This window comes from Ornithorhynchus anatinus, chromosome 12, assembly GCF_004115215.2.
Source record: "Ornithorhynchus anatinus isolate Pmale09 chromosome 12, mOrnAna1.pri.v4, whole genome shotgun sequence".
NCBI lineage: Eukaryota > Metazoa > Chordata > Mammalia > Monotremata > Ornithorhynchidae > Ornithorhynchus > Ornithorhynchus anatinus.
The window spans coordinates 33,842,981-33,858,623 of record NC_041739.1 but is presented as its reverse complement, the minus strand read 5'-3'; the positions used below and the strand labels follow the sequence as shown (position 1 = coordinate 33,858,623).

The 15,643-nt window shown below is 46.0% G+C and overlaps 1 non-coding gene across 1 annotated transcript; it reads right to left on the bottom strand.

Annotated features, from left to right (window-relative positions):
- Nucleotides 1–13,579: 13,579 nt before the first annotated feature.
- Nucleotides 13,580–13,717, bottom strand: LOC114815850. Its single transcript, XR_003763652.1, has one exon. It is a non-coding gene; the product is annotated as a small nucleolar RNA SNORA7 (small nucleolar RNA).
- Between the last annotated feature and the right edge of the window lie 1,926 nt (nt 13,718–15,643).

Below are 15,643 nucleotides of genomic sequence, written 5' to 3'. Positions count from 1 at the left end.
AGAGTCCAGCAAAGGACAATCCTTACCCGCAAAGAGGGTGGAATGGATTACTGGATGCTCCCTGTTCGACTCAGCCAGAGTCACACATGCCATTTTCTAATCCCAGGGAGGGCTAAAAACACTTGCAGGATCTCGGGGGCAATGTGCCAAAGCGGGAAATGAATCCTGATCTTGGTTGTCCCTGAGAGAGACTGCACTGCTTACTGTGTGCTCCCGTCTTACAGCTGGAAAACAAACAAAAAAATACAGTTATAGTGCCAGTTTTACCAATAACTCACTCTCTTCCCGCATATCTCCATCCTTCTCTTAGTACTCTCAAATGTTAACTACAAAACAAAATAGTCTTTTCTAAAAAGATATACTTATAAGTATTAAAGCCAGTTTGCAAATTCTGAAAACCCCTATGAAACCAAAGGTACTGTGGGTATTTATGTTCATATATTACCTCTCCTAGGGGGTCACAAACCATGAATCAGAAAAAAGGTCGCCTCTTTACGCACTGTAGAGTGACTACCTTGATCTCAGAAGGAAGACTTTTTTTTCAAAACCCCATCATTTGTAATAGCCGCCGAGGGGCTAGGGTGATTGCATCCTCCTTTTAAGAGGCTTTTTTGGTTTTTTTGCTTTCATTTAGGGTGCCCTCAAAGAGTGACAAGAGAGACCTGATTCCACTGGGTCAGAGCATGAGTAGAACCGAGGCAGGCCAAACCTAGGTGAGGATAGGGCCATGACGACGGATGACAAGATGGAGACCCCAAACACAAAGAGTACATAAGTACCTGCTACTTCCTCTGGCTCCAAATGGATCTGTTCCCTTTAAGTACTTAATATTCACCCCACCCTCAGCCTCACAGCACTTATGTACATATCCGTAATTTATTTTAAAACGGTTAAATTATTTAATTTAATTAAAATTTCATTAATTAATGATTAGAAAAGCAGCATGAATTAGTGGATAGAGCACGAACCTGGGAGTCAGAAGGACCTAAGTTCTAACCCTTGGGCTGCCACTTGTCTTCTGTGTGACCTTGGGCAAATCACTTTTCTTCTCTGGGCCTCAGTTAACTCATCTGTAAAATAGGGATTAAGAGTGTGAGCCCCATGTGGGACAAGGACTGTGTCCAACCTGATTAATTTGTATCCACCCTAGCACTTAGATAGTGCTTGGCACATAGTAAGCACTAAACAAGTACCATAATTATTTTAACATCTGTCCCCCCCCCCCCGCCCAAACTGTATAGCGCCTTGTGAGGACCTGTCTACCACCTCTGTTATACTGTTCTCTCCCAAGCACTTAGTGTATCCCCTTCTAGACTGTAAACTCTCTGTGGGCAGGGGATGTGTCTGTTTATTGTTGTACGATCCCAAGGGTTTAGCACAATGCTCTGCATACAGTAAGCACTCAATAAAGATGATCGATTGACTGACTACATAACAAGCACTCAATAAATACTACCGATAGACCGACAATCTGGTTATGCAAAGAGGTTTAAAATGTTCAAGCGAGTTAAAGGGCCACAATCAACTGATACCAAGGAATGTAAGGAGAAGAATACAAGGAAGAAATGGGAGGTACCGCCATAAAAGTAAACAAGTTCATATCCATATTTCACCAGCTGAATTCAGGATCAAAAAATACAGAGCAGTTGTTCTGGTCGACCAAGAGCCAGCACACAGAAAAAAACAATCAGAGCAATAACAACTTGTCATGGAACTGATGCCCATTTCTCTTACGCATTCCTATTCAGGGGGCTTATCCAATGTCCCTTGCTACTATTTTGTGAAAATCTAGAGAACCGGGTCAAAAATCAATCATTCATTCATTCAGTTGTATTTATTGACACTTACTCTGTGCAAAGGACAGTACCAAGTGCTTGGAAAGTACAATTCAGCAATAAAGAGAGACAATCTCTGCCCCAGTAGTGGATTGTGGATATTCAAAAACTGATTGTATAAGCACCTTTCAGCATCATACAAACAGGTCCCCGCCTTCCAAGAACCAACAGTCTAAAAACAGCGACCCAAAGGGACGTGCTTATATAAAGCCAATAGGTAAGGAAGAAAAAAAACAAACAAACATCAAGCTATTACATTAAATATAATGAAGCTTATTAATCAGAAAAACATAATGTGCAGTTAATCTCGTACTCTTAATCCCCCAGTTTACAGACGAGGTAACTGAGGCCCAGAGAAGGTAAGTGACTTACCCAAGCAGACACCTGGTGGATCTGGAAGTTGCACGTCCAGGAGAAACTGTCACCACTCCTTAAACCTGACAGAGAAAGCTTCAGAGAAGGGGTAGAAATTCAGAAGTGGTGAGAATGATGGGAAGGATATGTTAGTGTGCAGTAGTGACCAGCTGGGAGTGGGAAATAAAGAACATGCTCCACCTGGGACACAAGATGGAGAAGGGCAGGGATCAATTAATCAATCAATTAATACATTTTTTTCAGAATGATAAAGCTCGAAAGCCACTAAGAGAGGTTTGCATGATTTTTTAAAATCACTTTCAAATTCCTTCTTTCATAATAGTAGTTTGCTGAAAGATTAATAAACTATATATTTTTTTAAAGCACACTCGGCATCTTGTGTTTCCAAGGAACATCTGTTCTCCTGAAGCACTGATTTAAACCTACTTTTCTAGGAGAGAGAACTGTTTTTGCTGTTTAGGTGTTGTGGGGAGCAATCACAGCCCAAATTGGACTATTTTGCCTGGGTGTGGGTCTGATTACCTTGTAAAAAGCCAGACCAGTGAGAAGGAAGCCCAATGAAGGTGCTTATTAGCCTTACTGAGAGTTGGTTTGCATTTTCTTTTAAACTCGGAAACTTTCTGTGGAATTGTTTTCCTTCAGCCGGTGCCTGTGGGTAGGCCACAGTTTATTTTTCCCATGGCTATGGCATTCCATGTGTCTAGTCCCAGCACATTCTGCCTGCCTGGGGAATGCTGGATTTTGTTGACTAACAGATTAAAGACTAATTTTAGTCATTGGTTCTGTAGGTTCACATACTCCTTTAAATAACAGGTCAAATCCAGATATGACATCATCAGAAATGCCTTATTTTGTGAGGTGTCACTGAACACAGTAGCTATTTAGGCTTTTTATTTATCTATTTTTGGGTGGGATCTGTTAAGTGCTATGTGACAGACACTGTGCTAAGCACAAGATCATCAGTTTGACACTGTCCCTGTCCCTCACAGGGCTCACAGTCTTTATCCTCATTTTACAGATGAGAAGCACTGTGGCCTAGTAGGAGCTGGGTTCTAATCCCGGCTCGACCATTTGCCCCCTGAGTAATTGGGGCAAGTCAGTTAACCTCTCTTTGCCTGTTTCCTCTACTGCAAGTGGGGATTCAATAGCTAGTGCCCTTAAACTTTAAACTCCACGTGGGATCCGACCATTCTTCTATCTAGCCCAGAGCTTAGTAAGGTGCCTAGCAGATAGAGAGCACGTGCTTAACAAATACCACAATTATAATAATAATGATAATAATGTTGGCATTTGTTGAGCGCTTACTATGTGCAGAGCATTGTTCTAAGCACTGGGGTAGATACAGGGTAATCAGGTTGTCCCACTTGAGGCTCACAGTTAATCCCCATTTTACAGATGAGGTAACTGAGGCACAGAGAAGTTAAGTGACTGGCCCACGGTCACACCGCTGACGAGTGGCAGAGCCGGGATTCAAACCCATGACCTCTGGCTCCCAAGCCCGGGCTCTTTCCACCGAGCCACGCTGCTTCCCCGGTAATATCCCCCGATAATAACAGTAATAGTATTAATGTTATCATAACGGACACAGAGAAGTGAATTACCCAAAGTCACACAGCAGGCACAGCAGGCAGAGCTAGGATTAGAACCCAGATCCTGTGACTCCCAGGCCTGTGCTCTTTCCAGGAAGCCATCCTGCTTCTCTTGATTGTATTTCTTTATGGTATTTGTTAAGCACTTACTATGTGCCAGGCATTGTTCAAAGCGCCGGGCTAGATACAAGGTAATCAGGTTGGACGTAGTCTCTGTCCTTCTGACTCCCAAGCCACTAGGCCATGCGGCTCCTTATTTCTTTCAGTGCTTTATCAGGAGAGCCATTATTTGTCATTATTTCTTGCAATAATCACTCGGCGGTTGACTTGGGATAAAAAAACGAGAGGACTCTGTGCATACCTCACCAGTTGCACTGTGGTTACTGTAGTTCCCAGAAAACTACAGATCACCTTATTGAATAATAATGTTGGTATCTGTTAAGCGCTTACTACGTGCCAAGCACTGTTCTAAGCGCTGGGGGAGATACAGGGTAATCAGGTTGTCCCACGGGAGGCTCCACAAATCTTAATCCCCATTTTACAGATGAGGTCACTGAGGCCCAGAGAACTGAAGTGACTTGCCCACGGTCGCACAGCTGACAAGCGACAGAGCCGGGATTAGAACCCACGACCTCTGACTCTCAAGCCCAGGCTCTTTCCACGGAGCCACGCTGCTTCCCCAGTGACCTCATCTCCAAGAGGGGGATTAATACCGTGCGCCCCATATAATAATTCTAACAATAAAGTACTTCTTAAGTGCTTACTATGTGCCAATCACACCTCTGGGGGCTGCGGCTTACCCAGTCACCAAGCGGGCTGATGATCCACCCACGGAGGCATATACTTCTACAAAATGCCATCATGACATCTATCATCACCACCAATGGTATCTATTGAGCACCTACTGCGTGCAGGGCACTGTAACTAAACCATCGGGAGACTAAACAGTTATTAGACGTGTAACCTGCCCACAGTAAGCTTCCAGTCAGTCAGCTGATCTTATTTACAGACCACTTACTGTGTGCAGAGCACTATACTAAACATTCGGGAGAGTACGACATAAAGAATTGGTGGGCACGTTCCCCTGCCTGCAGCAGTCTGAATGAACCAAACTCTGACCGGGTTGTTGGCGCCCTGTTAAATTGGCTCTGTATTATTTAGAGCTTTGAGTGAGAAAGAATGGGTCCGCCTGGGCGGTTGAAGAATATCTTAACTACACCATACCTAGCTCTTGCTAACGACTAGACACCGCAAAAGCCCGGAGCTTTAATCTCCTGGAAAATTGGAAAGGTTTTCATCCCCTTTCACCTTTTTCCTTTCCTAGAGACTTTACCCTGGTCCCTCTGGTAACTCTCGGCTTCAGCTGTCTCCGCGGAAGAATGTTGGCAAGGCTGTTCAATTCAGGATTGTGAAATGGAAGGGCGTTTTCTTTGAAAGTCCTAGGTCGTAAACTGGAGCTTTGTTCTGATCGCCGCTGAGTCACTGGGAAAAAATGCTTGTTTGCAACTTTTCGAGACAATTTTTTTTTTTAACCGATGCCTTTTTCACTGTGGGGAACAGGGGAGAATTCTTAGACCTGCAGTTGAAGTTCCTAGGACTTATCAGTTGCTTTCACTGTCCTGATCTATTTGCCCTTCAAGTTACTCTGACACGGCAGGAGGAGGGAAGCATCTTGGCCTGGTGGAAAGAACACAGGCCTGGGCTCTAATCCCAGATCCGCTGCTTGTCTGCTGGGTGACTTTGGGCAAGCCACTTAACTTCTTTGTGCCTCAGTTTCCTCATCTGGGAAATGGGGGTTAAAGCCCACTCCCTCCTACTTAGACTGTGAGCCTCATTTGGGACAAGGACCGTGTCCAACCTGATTATCTTTTATCTATCCCGGTGTTCGGTACGGTGCTTGGCCCAAAGTAAAGTGCTTATCGAGTACCCCTGAAAAATAGCAATCAACACACAGTTCATCCACAGTACAGCTGTGAATCTCCAAATTTGCTCTTAGACAGACTTGTTCACCAGGAGTCTCTATTTCCTGTCTTCACAGAAACAGGCTGGTCTTTCCTTTCTGCGGGTTGAAACTACTATTTAAGAATCAGTTCTCAATTAGCCAACGCTTCATCGCAACAGGCCGCGTTCGCTCTGGCACTACGTAAAGTACCGTTTTCTATTTTCCACAGGGCTTTGCACACATCCGTCACTTAGTTCTTCTAATGCCTAATGAGTTCTGGTCGTTAGAAGGGAGCTTGAGAGTTCAGGAGTTAATGCTGCTTCTCAGCAGAGCTTGGCTCGCAGACAGCCAGCTGGAATTTACCCGTTTGAATGTCATATTTCACTTGTTTGGTTAAAATCTTCAAAATTGCCGGTTGTCAGCAGACAGAAAGAGCTTCACCGTGTTAATGAAGCCCAAACCAATGAGTCAGCCTGCGTCTGTGATTCCTGATTTCTGTCTCCTGGGACCGAATGAGAAAGAATCTCTTTAATCAGGACGTGATGATCCACCTTGCTGTCATGGTGATGGGAAGCATGTTTGCGCAGGTAATCAAAGTTGGATGGTAGTCCCGCATTCCCCGAAGGAGACAGGGGGCATGGCCAACTCCTCTGCTGTTGAGACTCGGATGGCAGAAATTCAATCCTCAGCTCTGGGGAGCTACTGCCCACTAGCCCACTTCAAGTGAAGTTTCTTACCAACGTTCATCAGGAAATCATTTCCTGATGAGAAATGATCTTCTCGAGCCCTCCATTCCATCCAACTAGATTACCTTGTATTAATTCCAGCGCTCGGCACAGTAAGTGCCTATCTAGTACCATTATGCTTATTATTGATAATTGTTATTATTATTATTCCACTCCAAACTCTTACGGTGCACCCTACTCCTCTTTTCACCTTCACAGAGAGAGCTGCTAACGTACAGCAAGCACATTCTCCTGGGTGTGAAAGAGGGATGGCTTGCCTTCCCCCTCTTAGTAATTAAGGTACCTGTTAAACCCTTCCTTTGCACGAGGCACTGTTCTAAGCACTGGGGCAGATCCACGATAATCAGATTGTTCCACATGGGGCTCACAGTTTAAGTCAGAGGGAGTAGGATTGAATCCCTATTTTACGAGGCAACTGAGAAGTAAAGTGGCTTGTCTGAGGTCACCCAGCAGATGAACGGCAGAGCTGGGCTCATAATAATAATGATATCTGTGAAGCACTTACTATGTGCCAGGCACCGTACCGAGGGCTGGAGTAGGTACAAGTTAATCGGGTTGGACACAGTCCCTGTCCCATATGGGGCTCACAATCTTAATCCCCATTTTACAGATGAGGAAATTGAGGAGCAGAGAAGTGAAGTGACTTGCCCGGGTGACACGGCAGAGAAGGGGCCGAGCCGCGATTAGAACCCCGGTCAGTGCTCTTCCCATAAGGCTTCCCTCTTTTGCAATGCTCCCTGTTGCAGGAAAACCGCCTTGCTGCCAGGGAGTGCTTTTGCTCTGTTGAGGAATGACCTTTCCGAAACAAGAGAAGCAGCAAGGCCTGGGGGATAGAGCACAGGCCCAGGAGTCAGAAGAACCTGGGTTTTAATCCTGGCTATGCCACTTGTCTGATCCGTGACCTCGGGCGAGTCACTTACCTTCCCTTTGCCTCGGTTCCCTCATCTATAAAACAGGATTAAGACCGTGAGCCATATGTGGAACAGGGACTTTGTCCAAAACATTTATCTTGTAGCTACCCCAGAACTTAGAACGGTGCCTGGCACATAGTAAGCGCTTAAAAAACACCACAGTTATTATCATTATTAATTGAGCGCTTTAATAAGTGCTTGGGAGAGTACAATATAGCAGAGTTGGTGGACACATTCCTTGACCACAACAAGCTTATCTGGCCACCCTGTGCACTGCAGATGGGTAATGACTGGTAGGACTTCAAATCAGTAGCATCATCCTCAAATCTGAAAGCAGCTTTGTGCACTGACCCCGGTTCAAACGGATACAATCTAATAATCACGGTATTTGTTAACCTCTTTCTCTGTGCCAAGCATTAAGCTAACTGCTGGAGTAGATGCACAACAGTCAGATCATACTCGGTCCCCGCCCTACATGGAACTCAGTCTAAGGAGGAAGAAGAACTGGCACTGAATCCTCATTTTACAGATGAGGAAACTGAGGCACAGAGAAGTGACTTGCACAAAGTCACACAGCAGGCAAACGGCAGAGCTGGGGTTGGAAGTAGGACCTGTCGAAAAGGAAGGACTGGGCTGGAAAAAAGAATTTAAAATATTAAAAAAAAAAAAAAGCCAGGATGTCAGGAACAGGGAACCGATCTTCCCCTGGGACCCTTAATTCTGGATCAGAATGGAAGAACCCATATTAAAAAGATAAACGGTTTGCCCAGTCTGGAGCCGCCTGCTCCAAAATCCCACTCGGAGTTGTGGGTTGGGAGAAGATGAATTCCAGTTTCTTGGCCTTTGGCACAGGCATTATTGATTCTCCAGGGTACTTTCCACTCCCCCTAGTCCCCTAGGGAGGTTACCTTGACACCTCTTCAAATCTCCTTGGGTCATTTCAATAAATTACCCTCCCGCTAGTGCTGCAATTTGCAGTCCTCCAAAGAGAAGCTGCCTACTTTTAAAAGCAAGAGCAATGATTTAGCAGCAGACATTTGGCCACCTACTTCACTGAGTGCTGAAGCACAATGTTCCGGTGCTTCAGTGGGATAGAGATAGTAATCAATCACGGGTTGGTTGAGTGCTTACCATGTGCAGAGCATTGTGCAGAGCACTTGGAAGAGAGCACAATACCACAGAGTTGGTAGTAATGGAATTTGACAGAGTGATTATTCCACAAGGCTTTAGTTTCTCAGGGGGCAGGAGCGTAAAACTGTACTCGTCCGCTCAACTGTATATATCTTCCTCACCCGATTTATTTTGTTTAATGAGATGTACATCACCCTGATTCGATTTATTTGCATTCGTTTTAATGAGACGTTCCTCCCCTCGCCTCTATTTACTGCCATCGTTCTCGTCTGTCCGTCTCCCCCGATTAGACCGTAAGCCCGTCAAAGGGCAGGGACCGTCTCTATCTGCTACCGATTTGTCCATTCCAAGCGCTTAGTACAGTGCTATGTACATAGTAAGCGCTCAATAAATACTATTGAGTATATAAGATGTTACTGAGCCTAGATGTTCATTCTCCTGATTAGATTCAGTCAGTGCTTTCCCTTCATCCCAGGGAAACTTCCAACCGGGAGATGAGAGGACATTGAGTCGGTGAGATGGCATTAAGAAGGGGTCACCCCACCAGCACCCACCCCGGTGCTTAATGCAGTGCTTGGCCCATTGTAAGCGCTTAACGGATACCATAATTATAATTATCATGATTATTATTACCACCCTCACCCCTTCAGAAGTTAGCAAGTTCCCAGGCAGACAAGCGGAGCAGGCAGTGCTGGAGCGGCAGCGGGGACTAGTGGATGGAGAACGTGACGGGGAGTCAGGAGCCCTGGGTTCTAATCCCAGCTCCACCACTTGTCTTTTGTATGACCTTGGTCAAGTCACTTCGCTTTTCCTTGCCTCTGTTCCCTCATCTGTAAAATAGGGATTAGGACTGTGACTGTTGGGCAGGTAGTGTGAGTCCGGCCTGATCTGCTCGTATACACCCCAGTGCTTAGTACAGTGTCTGGCACATAGTAAGCCCTTAAATACCACCTAGGTTCTAATCTCAGCTCCAGAAGCAGCGTGGCTCAGTGGAAAGAGCCCGGGCTCGGGAGCCAGAGGTCATGGGTTCGAATCCCGGCTCTGCCGCTTGTCAGCTGTGCGACTGTGGGCGAGTCCCTTCACTTCTCTGGGCCTCAGTTCCCTCATCTGTCAAACGGGGATGAAGACTGTGAGCCTCACGTGGGACAACCTGATGACCTCCCCCGGCGTTTAGAACAGTGCTCTGCACATAGTCAGCGCTTAACAAATACCAACATTATTATTATTTACCTGCTACATGGGCTCGAGCAAATCACTTCGATTCTCTGTGCTTCAGTTTCCTCAACTGACAATGGGGGTTAAAGGGGGTTTTTTTCTCCCCCTTAGACTACGAGACTGTTCCGTAGCAGGGACCGTGACTGACCTGACTGCACCGTGTTTTCCCCACGAAGGCAACATAATAAGTACCTGATAAATGCCCCAGTCATCCTTACTATTGTTAGCAGCAGGAGAAAGCTGACTTGTAAGAAGCTTATAGAGGATCAATAAATCAGTTATCATTGTAGAAAATCTGCAGTTTCTGGCAAGGGGGCGGGAAGTAATACAACAGTGATGAAGGTGAAATAAAACAAGAACAATAAACTAAGGTAAAAAGATGGTAACACGTAAGTCGTGGTAAAGAGAAAGGATAAAGCACTGGATGGGGATAGGAGGCATCGGCAGCAAGAAACAAAAAGGAGAAGAAAAATCTAACTCAAACTCCCTCGTAAGCTTAACCACAATAATAAAAATGATACTTGTGGTATTTGTTAAGCACTTGCTGTGTGCCAGGCACTGTACTAAGCGCTGGGGTGGAGCGTGGCTCAGTGGAAAGAGCCCAGGCTTGGGAGTCAGAGGTCAGGGGTTCGAATCCCGGCTCTGCCACTTGTCAGCTGGGGGACTGTGGGCGAGTCACTTCACTTCTCTGTGCCTCAGTTACGTCACCCGTAAAATGGGGATTAACGGTGAGCCTCACGTGGGATAACCTGATTTCCCTGTACCTACCCCAGCGCTTAGAACAGTGCTCTGCACATAGTAAGCGCTTAACAAATATCAACATTATTATTATTATTACAAGCAAATTAGGTTGGACACAGTCCCTGTTCCACATGGGGTTCCCAGTCTCAATCCCCATTTTATAGATGAGGTAACTGAGGCACAGAGAAGTGAAGTGACTTGTCCAATGTCACCCAGCAGACAAGTGGCAGAGTCAGGTTTAAAACCCACAATTATGAGTTAACTGTTGCTATTAGTAGTAGTAATTTTAGTAGTATTAAGTAATAGTGATAGTAGTAGTTTTAGTAATAATTACTAAAAGTAATGATAATAATTGTGGCACTTATTAAGAATTCACTATGTTCCAAGCACTGCAATAAGGACTGGAGGTAGATGCCATGCAATCCCATCAGACACATTCCCTGTCCCACATTGGTCTCGCCATCTAAATCCCCATTTTACAGCTGAGAAAACTGAGTCACAGAAAGGATAAGTGACTTGCCCAAGATCACCCAGCAGGCAAGTGGCAGAGCCAAGAGCCATACCCACCTCTTCTGACTCCGGGACTGCGCTCTTTCCATTAAGACACGCTGCTTCTCACTGAAGATGGTGACTTGAATAACAAAGTAAACGGACAGGTTTCTAAAGCGGAATGCTGACCACCTGTTATTTGGGTCCAGAGAAGACGGCAAAGAGGAAAGAGGATTCAATGGAGAGATTTTTTGGTTTGGATATGATATTTTGATAAATCTGGATGGTAGAGGGAAGCAGCGTGGCTCAGTGGAAAGAGCCCGGGCTTGGGAGTCAGAGGTCACGGGTTCTAATCCCAGCTCTGCCGCTTGTCAGCTGTGTGACTTTGGGCAAGTCACTTAACTTCTCTGTGCCTCAGTGACCTCATCTGTAAAATGGGGATGAAGACCGTGAGCCCCACGTGGGGCAACCTGATCACCCTGTATCCCCCCTCCGCCCCAGCGCTTCGAACAGTGCTTCAAACATAGTAAGCGCTTAACAAATGCCATTGTTATTATTATTATTATTATTAGAACACCAGGAAAAGCTCAAGACAAGAGATTTTGTGAATTATTCAGAATTTGAGGCAAAGCAGACAATCACTATGGTTTAGTCAATGAACTGACAAGGCAGGGGGCTGGACCAGATGACCTCTTTACAACCCTTCCAGCTCTAGGGTTTTGGAGGGGTAAGTGAAAAGAAAGGGTTGGTGGCATAAACTAGATTCCTAGAGAACAGGGAACAAGTAAATGGTGGTGTGCGAGTGGAAAAGAGTGTGTAGGAAGTTTCAGACGTGAAGGTCGGAGATTATAAAGAGGGATGTTAGAGGCTCATATTTTTAGCGGCTTCTGGGACCTGTGCTTTATGGAGTTGTTTCGTTGGACAGTTCATGTAGAAACCACTAGCATCTACAGAGTGACTCACTTCACACCCACCTATACAGACCCCCTAGAATGCACGGGGGTTTTTTTTACTGGCAGAGCCCCACATTTAGGAAAACTTGCAATGTCCTGCTCACTACGTCTAATGCCATGGAGATGGGCACGAGCCCTTCTTCCAACACTGCATCGTAGCTGTATCCATTCAGGTTCAAGTTGGCAGAAGGACCTGCACAAATCACCCGGGCATATTTGTTGTGTTTCAAATACAGAGTTCAGAGTTCCAGTACCTTTATTCCTATAAAAATCAAACCTTACTTCAAAGGGACAATTACGTGTAATGTCTTTAAAGTCTTTGGCAATTCAATATTTTCCTTATAAAAAGTGAAAAGCTCTTCCACTAAAGATGATGAGGAGGATGATCAAGGTACTTGTTAAGCACTTACTGTGTGCCAAGCGCTGTTCTAAGCACCGGGGTAGATACGAGGTAATCCGGTTGGACACGGTCCCTGTCCCACATTGGGCTCACACTCATACCCGTTTTATGGAGGAAGTAACTAGCCCCAGAGAAGTTAGGTGGCTGGCCCAAGGTCACGCAGCGGACACGTGGCGGAGCTGGGATTAGAATCAAGGTCCCGCTGACTCCTAGTCCCTTGACTTATCCACTAAATCAGTGTTAAGCTTAGGAAATCTTTCACTTTGGGCCAGCTTCATTAGCTCAGAGAGGGACAGACTTCCAGAGAGTGGGCAGGAGCCAAGCCCAATCACAACCTCCTTTCCGCAGAGCCAGGATTGGAACTGAAAGGAGTGATGCGGGGTCTAGTGGAAAGAGTATAGGCCTGGGAATCCGAAGATGTGGGTTCTAATCCTGCCTCCGCTACATGTCTGCTGTTTGACCTTGGACAAGTCATTTCACTTCCTCTGTGTCTTGAGTCTCAAACTTGAGCCTCCACCCTTGACTCTCTCCCATGTCGCCGCTGCCTGGCACAGGTGAGTTTTGACTTGTAGCAGACGGCCTTCCACTCGCTAGCCACTGCTCAAGCTAGGAATGGAATGGGTAGGCCTCGGGCTTGACTCTTCCTCCCGTAGATGAGACTGGTATGAGTACTGGAAACCCTCCAGGTGTGATCCTGAGAGAGGGAAGCCTTGGGGGTATATACAAGATAACCAGGTCAAGCTCAGTCCCTGTCCCTTACGGAGTACACAATCTCAGTAGGAAGAGGAACAAGGTAATTAATCCCCGATTTACAGCCGAGGAAACGGACGCACAGAAAAATGAAGTGACTTGCTCAAAGTTACACAGCAGACAGGGAATGTCTCTGTTCATTATATTGAACACTCCCAAGCGCTTAGTACAGTGCTCTGCACATAGTAACCGCTCAAAAAATACGATTGACTGGCTGACAGAGAAGTGGTGGAGTCAGGATCTATTCCTGGGCACTTTCCAACAGGCTAAACTGCCACCTTACCTTCTGCCATCGAGTCCTCTTCGACCCATAGCAGCTACATGGACACAGCTCTCTCAGAACGCCTCACCTCCATCTGCAAACGTTCCGGAAGTATATCCATAGAGTTTTCTTGGTCAGAACATGGACGTGGTTTACCACTGCCTTCTTCCGCACAATAAACCTGAGTCTCCACCCTCGACTCTCTCCCACGCCGCTGCTGCCCAGCATAGGTGGGCTTTGAGTTGTAGCAGGTCGCCTTCCACTCGCTAGCCACTGCCCCAGCTAAGAATGGAATGGGTAGGCCTCTGCTCGACTCTCCCTCCATTAGCCGAAACTGGTAGAGTACTGGAAACTCTCCAGGTGCGATCCTGAGAGGTGAAACTGCCACCTTAGATCTTGGCAACTTCCTTGAACATTTGCCAGTTGAATGCCCAAGAAGGGAAGGCCAGGGAGAAGAGGGACGTCCTTCACACACTGACTGAAAAGGAGAACCATCGGGAAAGAAAACTCGGGGGCTAATTTCTCTATTGCACGAATATATTAAGTTCCTTGAAGGAATGAAGAAGCAGAGAAGCAGTGTGGCCCAGTAGAAAGAGCAGGGGCCTGGGCGTCAGAGGACCTGGGTTCTAATCCTGGCTCCACCGTTTATCTGCTGTATGGCTTTGGACAAATCATTTCACTTTTCTGTGTCTCTTACTTCATCTGTGAAATGGCAATTCAGACTGTGAACCCTATGTAGGAGAGGAACTGTTATCAAACCTGATTGTTAAGCACTTACTCTGTACCAGGCACTAGAGTAGATACAAGATAATCAGGTTTGATTATGTCATTCAAAAAAAAAAAAAAAAGAGGATGGGATTGTGTCTACTAATTCTCTTGCGCTCTGCACACAGAAGGCACTCCATAAATACCATTCATGAGAATTGCATTCAGTTGTGTTGTCATGTGTGTTTTCCTTTCACATTTTGCCGAGAATGCCATTAGAAACTAGGGAACATTTGCTCCACTATACCAGCCTGCTTGCATACAATGGATGTGGGGAGAGAGAGGTGGTGAGTTCTTCAGTGCCTAAAGATTTCCTTTAGTCAACCTTTGGTCAGAACTTAACCCCAGCATCAAAGGAGAACTGAGTGTACTAGCTATGAATCTGTGGGGCAGGTTCATTTTTGAAATTCATTTTAGTCCATTTCCCAAGGCAAATCAAACACAGTTGGGGACAGGGTCGAAAATGGAGGGTTAATCTCCTGGGGGCCTCAATCTCCCACCCTGCTTCCCAGCAACCTGGAAACACGGATAGCAGCACAACCATCTAGTTGACAGATTGCGTTAAGGACTTTTACTACTCATTTCTGGAATGCTTATGTGCTTATTCTTCTTATCTGATTTGTTTATCATCTGCTCCAAAGTTGGAAACTAGGCTTGTTTCCTCTGTCTGGGGAAGAAATGGTATTCCCCCATTGGGAAGGTGGTTTCTCTTTCCGGGTGCAGCAGATTCATTCAACGCCCAGAGTTTGAGGCCGGAAGAGGCAGAGTCAGTATAGACTCTGGAGCGGACAAGCAAGTCGGCATCTGCTGGGTGGACCGACCGTCGATTTTGGGCTGTGCCATCCCTAACCCCGGTAGCTGACGAGGAGAGCAAGTGCCTTTTGACCTCTTCTGACTCATAGCTTCCCGGAGGTTGCCCACTATTCATTTGTGTGCGGGAGCGAGCTTGGGGCAAAGCACCGTGGGGCTGAAACGGGGAGAAGACGCAGAAGAGAAGGAAGGGCCTGGAAGTCACAAGAACTGGATTCTAAATCCTTGCTTGCTGGGTGATCTTGGGCAAGTCACCCAAGTTTCCGGTGCCTCACTTTCTTCATCTGCAAAATGGCGATTAAATACCTGGTTTTCTTCCCTCTTAGACTGTGAGCCCCGTGTGGGGTAGAGACGGTGAACAATCTAATGGGGCCTTGTATCTACCCCAGCGCTTTGCAAAGTGCTTGGCACATATTAAACTCCTACAACATACCATCGCCACTATTGTTATTATTATGATTATTATTATGATAGTAATGATAAGGAGGAGAAGCAAGGGGAGGTTGAGAAGGGACAGGGGAAAAGAAAAGGCAGGGGTAGGGAGGGAAGGGAAGGAAAAGGAAGGGAGAAAGAGGAAGGTAAGAGGACACTTGAAACCGGGTCTATTACATCTACTGTAATTAATTCCTTGGCGCAGATTCTTGCTCCCGAAGTCTTCTACGCAACGGAGGCTCACCTGTCATTTTTGACAGGACACTCCATCGTCATTATCACTCTCCCGAGGGCCTC